The 13387-nt window shown below is 45.2% G+C and overlaps 1 protein-coding gene and 1 long non-coding RNA gene across 6 annotated transcripts in view; both read left to right on the top strand.

Annotated features, from left to right (window-relative positions):
- AGPAT4 (1-acylglycerol-3-phosphate O-acyltransferase 4) overlaps window positions 1-13387 on the top strand; it is a 126536-nt gene that overhangs the window by 1468 nt on the left and 111681 nt on the right. The window contains exon 2 of one of the 5 annotated variants that reach the window (XM_043888478.1): window positions 12220-12299. The exons of the other annotated variants lie outside the window; for them this stretch is intronic. The gene's annotated coding sequence lies outside the window, so the exon portion shown is untranslated. The remainder of the gene's footprint in view (window positions 1-12219; window positions 12300-13387) is intronic. 5 annotated transcript variants of the gene reach the window in all.
- Window positions 2244-12854, top strand: LOC122684392. Its single transcript, XR_006338022.1, has 3 exons — window positions 2244-2254; window positions 5018-5020; window positions 12711-12854. It is a non-coding gene; the product is annotated as an uncharacterized LOC122684392 (long non-coding RNA).

Below are 13387 nucleotides of genomic sequence, written 5' to 3'. Positions count from 1 at the left end.
TGGTCTTTCTGGAAAACCTAAACTGTTCTCAAGACGTGATGTTAAATCCGTGATCTAACTAAAGAGGTTGGGGGTGGGTGGGTGGCACTTACTTCTTTAGAGGAGATGAGATCCTGGAGAAAAGTTTTAGAGGGTGTTTGAGAATCCACTGACAGATATGTTATTTTCTGCCCAGGTTTGCTTAAGAGTCTAAATGTTTAAAAGAGGGGTCTTTGTTCTAGTCTGAACTTACTTAGCACACAATCTAAGTTCTACAGGTAAAGTAACAATTGGTAACTACCAGCAGGATTCTCGGTTTTCCTGGTATCCATCTGATAGGGATCAGGGGCTGTCCCCTCCCCTTAAGGTGAGGGTCCTCTGTTTCAAAACTGGGAAAGAATGAACTCATCTGTGATTGTTAGTTAAGCATCCTCAGTTGGAAAAAAAAAAAGTATCATGAGATAAGGGAGGAAGTGTCTGTGGTGTGCATGTGATGTGTGTGATTGTGTGTGTGTGGGTAGTAGGGCAGGGACTTCAGGGGCAAGTCAAAAGCCCTAAGTTAAGACTACAAAATCTGCTTAATATCCTCTATGGAGGGAAAAAGAGTTGATTTTCAAGAAAAATATAAAACAGAAAGAAAAAAGTATCATCTACCTAGTAACAGGCAAAGTTAAATATAATTAAAATCAAGTGACCCATCTGTTGAACAGACAGAGTCCAAACTGACTTACTAACAGGTAGGAGTCAAGTTTTCATTCCGTGCATCTGAGACGTTTGATAACGGACACCATTCTTTTAAGGGGTATCCTGAATTACCGAATTAAGATTTATAGAATGGATCAACAGTAATATCACCCTTGAGTCTTAAAATTATCTGTTGTTTTGGATAAAGATTTGTGAAAGTGGCTTAGCCCTCACAATGCCTTCCCGCTAGAAAGCCGAAAGCATCACTTGGAAACCTCCCAGTACCCCCTCCCCTCCCAGGGGAAGCAGGAGGAAGGGGTGGTTTAATGAGGTTCTGCTTGCCAAGATCCTTTCACAACATGCTCTTTTCTATGACCTACAAAACATAGGGCAAGAGCTCTTAAGTATTACAGATACAAAAGTTATCTGAAAAATAGGATGACACAAAACTAGCAGAACCAAATAAAGAGCTGGTTTAAAGGCATAAAGCACACAAAAGTGTCATCAAAAAATAAGATGATCATTTTGAAAAGCCCAAGCTAATATGTATAAATAGTTGGCGTGTAGGTTTGCAAAGAGTGTGGGAAGCAGTCAGGTTAGGCTACTGTTTACCAGCCTGAAGATGGTCCTCACGGATCTCAGATATAGATTGACCACATCAGATGGACCACATGAGCCTGCAGAATAGATGGACAGTGTGTAAGTCAGGTGTGATGTGGGCGCTCCTGAGCATCCAAATGTAGGAGTTTCACAGCAAAAAGCCTTGTAGGATGGGGTTCAAAGGAAAAGTAGCAAGAATTGTTTGTAATTTCAGGCAAAAAAAAAAAAAAAAAAAGAGAGAGAAAGAAATCACTGTCCTGTAACTGGACTGAGTAGAAGTTAAAAACTTGATTAACACTCTTTTGACCTGGGTAGGGTCAGTGAAGGATCAGTGGGTCCATGGAGCAAACACTCTTGACCTGGGGAAGGTCAATGGAGCTATCGATGCAAAGCAAATTCTGGGTCGCCTGAAAGGCTGGATGGAGGCGATGAACTGGTGAAGCTGGAGTTATTCATTCACCATTGTTGGGATTGCATGGTCCACAAACCACCACTTCTAAGTTTGTGAAGAAAATAGAAGTGGTGGTCTGTGGTCTCAGGTTTAAAATTTGCCAAACTGGTGACAACCTGCGTATGTGGGCACACAGCTGGAGAGGAGGAGGCAGGGCAAGAAAGAAGTGAGATGCAATAAGTCTGGGAAGAATATTATGAGGATGTTGACATTGAAGGTTTGAAGGAGAGGAGACAGATGATTCTAGCGGAAGAGGCAAAGGTGTCCCAGGTAACAAGGATGGGTGGTGGGCAATAGGGTTCCTTGGTCAAGGTTCTTGTCCGAAGCAGGGAGAAGTCCATCTTTAGTCTGGAAATGGGCCGTGTGGAGAGAACTGGTAGTAATTCAGGGACAGGATTTTGTTTAACTCAGAACAAGACTGGTAGAAGAAGTGAAAAAGTGTTAGTCACTCAGTTGTCTCCAACTCTTTGCAACACTATGGACTATAACCTGCCAGACTCCTCTGTCCATGGAATTCTCCAGGCAAGAATCCTGGAGTGGGTAGCCATTCCCTTCTCCAGGGGATCTTCCTGGCCAAGAGATTGAACCTGGGTCTTCTGCATTGCAAGTAGATTCTTTACCATCTGAGTCCCTGTAAATAGAATGAAGAATCCTTCCTAATCCAGTTATTTTTGAGTTGAAACTCCAAGATGTGAAGGTTAGACTTAAATCAGACTTAAAAGAAGTAAGAAATTTGGGAAAGTAAGCCCCCACACACCCACAACATCATTCTAATAATGCTAACCATTGCTGTTGCTTTCAATTGTGGGGCGCTCAAATGAGCATTGGGCAGACTTACTATATTTTGTTCAGTCTGCTGTATTCTAAAAAAAGGTCTCATGGGTGTGGGAAAACACTGTATTCATAGTTCTGAATGGTTTTGGACACCTCAATGTTCAAATGTAGTCAAGCCTGGCTTAAAAACCATCTACATCCCATAGAGTTTGAGCAACTCTAACTCAAGAATCTTCGTCCCAGGGCAGAATCCGTTTGTAAAGCTTTGTAACTTGGACATTTGGCTTCATGTAGGAACCAAGGAGGATCACTGCTAAGCTGGTGGGAAAGAGGAAGCTTAAATCATGAACTTGCTGTTTTCACAGTATTTATGTGCATTTATCATGTGTAAATAGCTTGTTGTTCAGACACTGTATCAGACTCTTTGCATCTCCACAGACTGCAGCACGCCAGACTTGCCTGTCTTTCACTATTTCCCAGAGTTTGCTCAAACTCATGTCCATTGAGTTGGTGATGCCATCCAACCATCTCACCCTCTGTCGTCCCCTTCTCCTCCTGCCCTCAACCTTTTCTAGCATCAGGGTCTTTTCTAATGAGTCGGCTCTTCGCATCAGGTGGCCAAAATTTTGGAGTTTCAGCTTCAACATCAGTCCTTCCAATGAACACCCAGGACTGATCTCCTTTAGGATGGACTGGTTGGATCTGCTTGCAATCCCAGGGACTCTCAAGAGCCTTCTCCAACACCACAGTTCAAAAGCATCAGTTCTTCGGCACTCAGCTTTATTTATAGTCCAACTCTCACATCCATACATGACTACTAGAAAAACCATAGCTTTGACTAGACAGACCTTTGTTGCAAAGTCATGTCTCTGCTTTTTAATATGCTGTCTAGGTTGGTCATAACTTTCCTTCTAAAGAGTAAGCGTCTTTTAATTTCGTGGTTGCAGTCACTGTCCACAGTGATTTTGGAGCCCGAGATGGTGGCTGGCTGATCTCCGTTTTCTTTGAGTGCCTGAATACCTTAAGAGCAATTTTTGGTGAAAGGTATGATAGAGCAGTCTGTCTAACCTGTTTTCCTTTATTTTTTAAGACTTTTCCACAAAGATTTTCTACTTGTGTTTGTTTTTGTTCCTCCAATCTCATTTGCTTTCCTTCTTCCTTTAACCTTTGGTTCTACCTTTCGGTCATCACTCATTCATTCATATATCATCCATCCATTTATTCATTCACTCAAAAATGATATTGGTATCATGTGTCAGACACTGTATTTTATGGATGTGGCAATAAATAGGCAACTACTTCTTTCTTGAAGAAGCTCAGAAACTAGCAGGGGGAAAGATGGAGAAACAGTCCCTTACCCCAGGGAGTATTGGCGTTACTATTATTATTAAACCATAGTTGACTTACAATATAGTGTTAGTTTCAGGTGTACAACTTCAGATTCTTTTCCATTACTGATTGTTGTAAATTATTGAAAACAAATCCACAGGCTATATAGCAAATCCTTACTCTTTGTCTATTTTATGGAGAGTAAGTATATCTATGAATCTCATGTTCCTAGTTTATCCCTCCTCTTCCCCTTTCCCTTTTGGTAGCTATAAGTTTCTTTTCTATGCCTGCGAGTCTTATTTCGGTTTTGTAAATAAATTGATTTGTATTATTTATTTTTTAGATTCCAGATGTAAGTGATGTCATATAATATTTGTCTTTCTCCACCTGATTTACTTCACTTGGTTTGATAATGTCTAGGTCTGTCATGTTGCTGCAAGTGGCAACATTTCATTCTTTTGAATGGCTGAGTAATATTCCATTTTTCTTCCCTGATAGTTCAGTTGGTAAAGAATCCACCTGCAATGTGGGAGACCTGGGTTCAGTCTCTGGGTTGGGAAGATCCCCTGGAGAAGGCTACCCACTCCAGTATTCTGGCCTGGAGAATCCCATGGGCTGTATAGACCATGGGGTCTCAGAGTTGGACAAGACTAAGCAACTTTCACTTCACATGTATACATACACACATACATATAGGGACAGGGACTGGGAAAGATTGAAGGCAGGAGGAGAAGGGGACTACAGACGATGAGAAGGTTGGATGGCATCACCAACTTGATGGACATGAGTTTGAGCAAGCTCTGGGAGTTGGTGATGTCGTGTGCTACAGTCCATGGGGTCACACAGAGTTGAACAGGACTGAGCAACTAAACTGATACATACAGGGGGTATTGTTTTTGATTTAAGCTTTTATTGGCTGATGGCACCAGATGCTTCTTTCATTTGGACAGCTCTATAAGTAGATTGTTCTGGGCAGAGAGGTAGAGTGCTTAGCAGTTGACTGTTCATCTTATACTTTTCTTGTGTCTTCCTCACTGGTTGGGCATATGTCTGATGTCAGTAAACATTTGTTGGCTAGCTAAACGGAAGAAGTGAGGTTTTGACCCTGCAGACACAGAGACACCATGTACAACAGGCTTATAAATTCTCTTTCTGAAAAGCACAGGCTGAGTGAGATCATCTCTCAAAGTTCCCTCAGAGTGAGTTCCTTGTAGACTTCCGTGGGACTCCGGCTCCCTCCAGATGGACTCAAAATAGAACATTTTAAAGGACAAGCTCCCAGTGGCATTGAAATTATATGCACATTGCTTTCCTAGATAATCCCCCGGTCATTAGATTTCCCATAAGGCATTGCAAGCTTGTGTCTCATTCTACAAAAGCAAGCAGGTTTCAACACCTTAAATCCAAATATCCCTGATAAATTATGTTAAATAAGTATTTAACCTTGTTGCAGCGCTTCCTGTTTGTATTTCCTGCTGTCATGGAGCTCCTCTGAGCAGGATTGCTTGGCCCCTCGTAATTTCTACCTTCAGCAGGAAATTATATGGGCAACCTAACAAAGTTCATCCGGAACCCGCCCCCCCTCGGGTGCCCGCCTGACCTTCAGAGCAAACACTTAGCAGATTCCCCTTCTTTGTTATTCTGATTGCAGATGAGGTCAGCTTCTCCCTTTAGCAGGAACTTGTTCCAGATAACTGGTGGACACTGGTCTCTCCCCTCTGACCTTGGGTCTTACACGGAATGGCTGTTTCGTGGTCATTTCTATGTGGGATCCTACAAGAGCAGAGGCACATTGTGACCTTTGCAGTAGGAAGGACACTTCCTGACACTGAATTTCCTGCAGGAGATTATTCCTTAGTCTGGGGGATGAAGGGTAACCTACAGAAGCGATCAGAGATGCTGAGGTGACTGGCCAAACTGTAGGGTACATGTGAGAATTATAGCAGCCCACCTGGCTGAGGGCACCGCGGGGGCTGGTCAGTTAAACAGACCTCACACTTCTTCATTCCCTTTGTCCTCGTAACAGACAGAGCAGGTCAAAACTCTTACCACTCTCTGTTTTATAGAAAGTAAAGATTAGAGCGAGTATGTTACTCACCTAACATCATAATAAGTAACCGAAACAGAACTGAGATTGGACTCAAGATTATGGTCATGCTCCCTGCCACCAATCCCCCATTTCAATGGCATCACGGTCTTGCATCTGTGCGCAGGGCCAGCCGTGCCTGGGATGTAGACACACAGTGTTTCTGCAGTTCTCAGCAGCTCTCTACATGTGGACCTTCCCTTGCAGGACTTTCATCCTAGGTTTTAGGAGCTTCAGAAATTCTAGAAGAGAGAATAGTATTTTAGAACTTGAGGCAGGAGGGAACTTACAGCAGTACTTCTAAGACAAGCTACTTTAATAGTTTTCAGGGAGCTTTGTTCTTTTGTTGTGGTTTAGCCACAGAGGTGGTTAAAGGAGGAGAGGAAAGCTATACCCATCTGAATACAGAGTTCCAAAGAATAGCAAGGAGAGATAAGAAAACCTTCCTCAGTGACCAATGCAAAGAAATAGAGGAAAACAATAGAATGGGAAAGACTAGAGATCTCTTCAAGAAAATTGGAGCTACCAAGGGAACATTTCATGCAAAGATGGGCACAATAAAGGACAGAAATGGTATGGACCTAACAGAAGCAGAAGAGATTAAGAAGAGGAGGCAAGAATACACAGAAGAACTGTACAAAAAAGATCTTCACAACCCAGATAATCATGATGGTGTGATCACTCACCTAGAGCCAGACATCCTGGAATGTGAAGTCAAGTGGGCCTTAGGAAGCATACCACGAACAAAGTTAGTGGAGGTGATGGAATTCCAGTTGAACTATTTCAAGTCCTAAAAGATGACGCTGTGAAAGTGCTGCACTCAATATACCAGCAAATTTGGAAAACTCAGCAGTGGCCACAGGACTGGAAAGGTCAGTTTTCATTCCAATCTCAAAGAAAGCCAATGCCAAAGAATGTTCAAACTGTTGCACAATTGCACTCATCTCACCCAATAGCAAAAAAAATTTATTCATTTTTAATTGAAGGATAATTGCCTTATAGTAGTTCACAATAGCTCAAATTTCTTCAAGCGAGGTTTCAACAGTACCTGAACTGAGAACTTCCAGATGTTCAAGCTGGATTTAGAAAAGGCAGAGGAACCAGAGATCAAATTGCCAACATCCATTGGATCATCAAAAAAGCAAGAGAGTTCCAGAAAAAAAAAATCTGCTTCTGCTTTATTGACTATGATAAAGGCTTTGACTGTGTGGATCACTATAAACTGTGGAAAATTCTGTAAGAGATGGGAATACCAGACCACCTTACCTGCTTCTGAGAAATCTGTATGCAGGTCAAGAAGCAACTGTTAGAACTGGACATGGAACAATGGAAACTGAAGTCGCTCAGTCATATCTGACTCTGTGCGACCCCGTGGACTGTAGCCTACCAGTCTTCTCCATCCATGGGATTTCTCCAGGCCAGAATACTGAAGTGGGTTGCCATTTCCTTCTCCAGGGGATCTTCCTGACCCAGGGATCGAACCCGGGTCTCCTGTGTTGGAGGCAGACACTTTAACCTGGAACAATGGACTGGTTCCAAATTGGGAAAGGAGTACGTCAAGACTGTATATTGTCACCCTGCTTTTTAGCTTATATGCAGAGTACATCATGTGAAATGCCAGACTGGATGAAGCTCAAGCTGTAATCAAGATTTCAGGTAGAAATATCAATAAGCTCAGATACACAGATGACACCACCCTTATGGCAGAAAGCCAAGAGGAGCTAAGAGCCTCTTGATGAAAGTGAAAGAGGAGAGTGAAAAACTGGCTTAAAACTCAAGATTCGAAAAACTAAGATCATAGCATCCGGTCCCATCATGGCAAATAGATGAGGAAATAATGGAAAAAGTGACAGACTTTATATTCTTGGGCTCCAAAATCACTGCAGATGGTGACTGCAGCCATTAAATTAATGCAGCCATTAAAAAGATGCTTGCTTCTTGGAAGAAAAGCTATGACCAACCTAGAGAGTATATTAAAAAGTAGAGACATTACTTTGCCAACAAACGTCTATCTAGTCAAAGCTATGGTTTTTCCAGTAGTCATGTATGGATGTGAGAGTTGGACCATAAAGAAAGTGAAGTGAAGTCACTCAGTCGTGTCCGACTCATTGTGACCCCATGGACTGTAGCCTACCAGGTTCCTCCATCCATGGGATTTTCCAGGCAAGAATACTGGAGTGGGTTGCCATTTCCTTCTCCAAAGAAAGGTGAGCACCAAAGAATTGATGCTTCTGAACTGTGGTGTTGGAGAAGACTCTTGAGAGTCCCTTGGACTGCAAGGAGATCAAACCAGTCCATCCTAAAGGAAATCAGTCCTGAATATTCATTGGAAGCACTGATGCTGAAACTGAAACTCCAATACTTTGGCCACCTGATGCGAAGAGCCGACTCATTGGAAATGACCCTGATACTGGGAAAGATTGAAGGCAGGAGGAGAAGGGGATGACAGAGGATGAGATGGTTGGATGGCATCACCGACTCGATGGACATGAGTTTGAGCAAGGTCTGGGAGTTGGTGATGGACACGGAAGCCTGGCTTGCTGCAGTCCATGGGGTCGCAAAGAGTCAGACAAAACTGAGTGACTGAACTGACTGACTGAGGGAACTTTGTTTTGTTGTGGTTTAGCCACAGAGGTGGTACAGTGGAGGAAGGGAACAGGCCCTATGGTTAAAATATCTGAGTGACAGTGTAGTTCATACTTTAGATTAAATATGAACTGTGCTCAGAACCAATTAAAAAAATTTTATGCACGACTGAGTGACTGAACTGAACTCAACATATAGTCAACTTAAACATTATTTTTATTTTAAATTTATTTATTTAGCTGTGGCAAGCAGAATCTTTTTATTGCAGCGTATGGGTTTTAGTTCCCTGACCAGGGATTGAACCCGGGCCCCTGCATTGGGAGAGGGGAGTCTGAACCGCTGGACCACCAGGGAAGTATAAACATTATTTTTTTTAATTTACTCATTTTTAGTTGGAGGATATTTGCTTTACAATATAGTGTTGGTTTCTGCCACACATCAACGTGAATCAGCCGTAGGTGTACATATGTCTCCCCCTCCTGAACCTCCCTCCCACCGCCCACCCCGTTCCACCCCTCTAGATTGTCAGAGCGCTGGTTTGAGCTCTCTGGCATTATTCTCAATGGTAAATAACTGAGAGCATCTCCTCTAAGATGAGGAACAAGACAAGGGTGCCCACTTTTGCCACTATTACTCAATGTAATTCTGGAAGTCATAGGTATGGCAATCAGAGAAGAGAAAGAAATAACAGGAATCCAGATTGGAAAAGAAGAAGTAAATCTCTCATTGCAGGTGACATGATATTACACATAGAAAAACCCTGAAGATACTATCAGAACCAATTTTTAATCAAGGATTGAACTTTGCCACAAAGTTGCTCTTAGGATACCTGCTATGCTTGCTCTCGGTGACTCCCAAGGCTGTGGGTAGATGGAGTCAGCCTATCTGTTGTTGATTGTCAACGAATCAATCTATGAGCGAGTCTAAAGGCAGAGAATTATCTGCAAAGATACCGCCAGCGCTTACCTTGGACAAACTTTGACAAGTGAATGAGAGAAATGAATTGAGTGAAGGTTGGTCTTTTTTCCGTCTCCCTCCTGGCTGTCACCTCTCTGTGGGCAGAGGTTAACCCGGGCTGATGAAATTTTAAAGAGTCTGTCCTTTCCTAGCGCTTCCTCCCAGGATGCAGAAGCTGTCCACACACCATCAAAAGCAACATCTGAAACCTCCTACTGGGCACCTGCTCATTCCTCCCCTCCTCTCTCTCTTATTGGAAAGACTGATGGGAAAGACTGATGCTGGGAAAGATTGAAGGCAGGAGGAGAAGGGGGGCAACAGAGGATGAGATGGTTGGATGGCATCACGGACTCAATAGACATGAGTTTGAGCAAACTTCGGGAGATGGTGATGGACAGGGAGGCCTGGCGTGCTGTAGTCCGTGGGGTCGCAGAGTCGGACACTTGATTGACTAGATTGTCATGGAGCGCTGGTTTGAGCCCCCTGGCATTATTCTCGATGGTGAATAACTGAGAGCATCTCCTCATGGTTGAGGTTGAGAACGAAAACAACCTCTCTCTTCTGCTGTGGGGAAGAGTAAGTTGAAAGGAGGTATGGTGAGCAGCTGCCTTCCCAAATGTTATCACTCTTTGAGGCCCATCTCTGGAATCTCTTGCTCTGTTATCCCAACCTCCTTCCTTAATCCCGTTACTGCTTCCTAGCAGTCACTCTTTTCAGATGCTGTTATGTTAGAGGCAATTCCTTGCAGTTCTGTTGCCAGTGAATTTGAGGCTCTTTCTTTGTTGGGAAAGAATTCAGAAGCAAAGCAGGGAGGTTAAGAGAGGAAAGGGAGAGTTTATTTTAGCAAGGATCCGCTCTCCCTCTGAGAGCTAACGGTGAGGAAGGGAAGCAGGCATCTTTGGGAAGCAGGTTATGGGGGGTGTTCACACGAAGGGGTGGAAGTCACTGGGGAAGGAGTTTAGGGGCCGACTTGCCTGCTTTTTCATCCCAGCTCCACTTTCCTGAGGGGAGGAGGGATTTTGTTCCCGTGTGATAGAAATGTCGTTGGAGTTCGATGCGTTCTTCTCATCTGAAGGCTCGTCTTACTATAATACCACACTGAGCAAAAAGTTTTTGGACTCAAAATATTCTTGCCTCTCCCCCCACTTTCTTTGCCTGCTACTGGGGCCCTTATCACCGAAAATGTGTGGTTTCTTATCAGTCTGAAGGTTTCTGCTTTCCTCTGTCTGCTTATGGACCGCCGCTGTTTACAAGATGTGTGATTTCCTGCCACCTGGCCCCCGCCCCTGTTTCTCTGCTCATACCTAGCTCCCTGCCTTCGGGAGCAGTTTTAGCCTTATGACCGCACTGGGGACTTCTCATCAAAATTTCTAGCACAGACTGAGTGGATGCCGTAGCCTAGAAAAAGAGGTGGGCACAAGAGACCTGGGATCAGACTTGCCTAATCGGATGCCTTCCAGCCAGGTCCTTCCAGATTGAGTTCTTCATGTCAGCAAAAAGAGGGGAAAGTCACTGACTCAATGGACATGAGTTTGAGCAAATTCTGGGAGAGAGTGAAGGACAGGGAGGCCTGGCCTGCTGCAGTCCATGGGGTCGCAAAGAGTTGGACATGACTTAGCAACAAAGACACACACTTCATCTCAGCACTATTGACGTTTTGGGGCAGCCTGTGCTTTGTAGGATGTTCAGCAGCGTTCCTGGCCTCCACCCGCTAGCTGCTGCCCCTTCCCCAGTTGTGACAGCTGGAAATGCCCCAGACTTTGCCAGCTGTCCCCTGGAAGGGTGAAGCCACCTGCAGTTAAGAACCACTGCTTTAGGAAATTCCCACGTCTGACCCACATGGTTGACTTCCCGATCCAAGCATTCTTGTCCCTCTGGGGTAACCTGTACTTCCCAGGTTTACCAAGATGAGTCCAAACAAAGGTGCAATTCATTTACTGAAATTAACAGATACCAACTGGAAAATAATAATAGAATAAGTGAAAGTCTTCCCTGGTGGCTCAGTGGTAAAGAATTCGCCTGCCAATGCAAGAGATATGGGTTTGACCCCTCGGTTGGGAAGATCCCCTGGAGGAAGAAATGGCAACCTGCTCCAGTATTCTTGCTGGGAGAATCCCATGGCAGAGGAGCCTGGCAGGCTATAGTCCAAGGGTCGCAAGAGTCAGACATGACTGAGCATGCATGCATGCCAAGTAAAAGGCAGCCGTGTAACTGGAAGTATTCCGGGTTTAGTCTCTTTTCTCTGACACACCACAGCAGAGTCACCTTTTAACCCCAGGTTGCTGGGAGGCAGCTGGGCGGGGCTGGGTGGGCCAATAGCACTTCTCAGAACTCTGTGTAGGGAGACCCTCGGGCTTCCCTGGTGGTACAGAAGATAAAGAATCTGCCTGCAATACAGGAGACCTAGGTTCAGTTCCTGTCTCAGGAAGATCCCCTAGAGAAGGAAGTGGCAACCTACTCCAGTCTTCTTTCCTGGGAAGTCCCACGGACAGAGGAGCCTGGTGGGCTACAGTCCATGGGCTTGCAAATAGTGATTTGAGTGACTAACACTCACCCCTGGTCAGGTGGCCTGAACTCTGGGTGGGACAGATTAACATATCTGTAGAAAGAATTTTGAGCTGCTCAGCATAAGTGAGCTCACCTCTGCTGGGATCTGCCCTTTTACCCCATTTCCTGGGCCTCCAGATGCTCCATGCCCTGACCTCTCTGGTGATCCCTGCTCTCTGAGCACCCTCAGTAACGTGGGTGCTTCAAATCCCTCCCTCTCTTCTAGTCTCTAGTCTCTGGTCTCCCGCGCCGCCCCCTGGATTGGAGACCACCGTCCCTGCTGTTCCCAGACCTGCCCCGCTTCAGGTAAGGCCCGCTCCCAGCCCCACGCCTGGGGCCCACGAGATTTGTCCAGTTGCTGCCTTGTCCCTTGTGTCTGCCCCTCTCCCTCTTCCCTTTCGGGACCAGAAAGATGGACGGGAGTTGTTGGGATGGTGGGGGGGAGTCTTACTCCCGCACCCCAGACAACTCCAGAATCGTCCTACAGCGTTGCTGAACCCACGTGTCCAGCCTGATGTGGGCGGGGCGCTGCGGGTGCCCAGAGGCACCAGACAGGGTCACTGCCTGGAGGACAAGACAGAAAGTGAAGTGGATCGTTGTTAACCCGCTGGCAGGAGGGTGCAGAGACCTGTGGGAACACGGGACAGGGAGCCCCTGACCAGCCCACCCTGCCCCACCTAGCCTGGTGCCTCAGGAATGCTTCCTGCTGAAGTCTAGTGTTGTAGCCACGTGTCCTGGGAAACAAACCCACTCAGAAGGACAATGCAGATAGTGGAGTGCAGTTTATTACACCGGCGGGCCCAAGGCAGAGTCTCCTCTTAGCCAAGGGCCCCGACCAGTTTTTGTGAAAACCTTATATACCCTAAGTGTACTTGCTCAAACCCACCTCCCCAAATTCCTTGAAACTAGTCTGGACAAGGTAAAAGAGAGATTCGATCAAAGTTAACCCATGATTCATGTGTCATAAGCCTAGATAGTTAAACAGTGGACATTTATCAATAGGCCTGTGGTCATATCCCAATAAACAATGGAATTGACAACTTTGTTTTGTTACAGAGATAATTAGCATATTCTTTTAGGCCATGGAGAGTCCAAGTACTAGTCCTGAGGTTCTTTTATCCAGGGGGTCTGGTTTTCCTTTGGTGTGCCATTTCTATAGACAGCGGGCTCAAAGTTCAGAGTGCATTGGGAGGGTGGCCATGTGTGTAGCCGAATGTTCGCAGCCTGGCCTTAGATGGAGCCCAGCTGTCTGTTTCCTCCTTCATTAGAACCCTGCTATCAGGTCTGGGGAGTAGGGTGCTAGTGCTGGGGTGCTCCACTTGCAGGAGACAGGATGTGAATCAGAAGTGATCCGTCATGAGAGGAGCGCTCTGGGTGGGCTAGGGTGCGGACTG

The sequence above is a fragment of the Cervus elaphus genome, chromosome 26, assembly GCF_910594005.1.
Source record: "Cervus elaphus chromosome 26, mCerEla1.1, whole genome shotgun sequence".
In the NCBI taxonomy this organism is placed as follows: Eukaryota; Metazoa; Chordata; class Mammalia; order Artiodactyla; family Cervidae; genus Cervus; species Cervus elaphus.
This window is presented reverse-complemented; position numbering and strand designations above follow the sequence as displayed.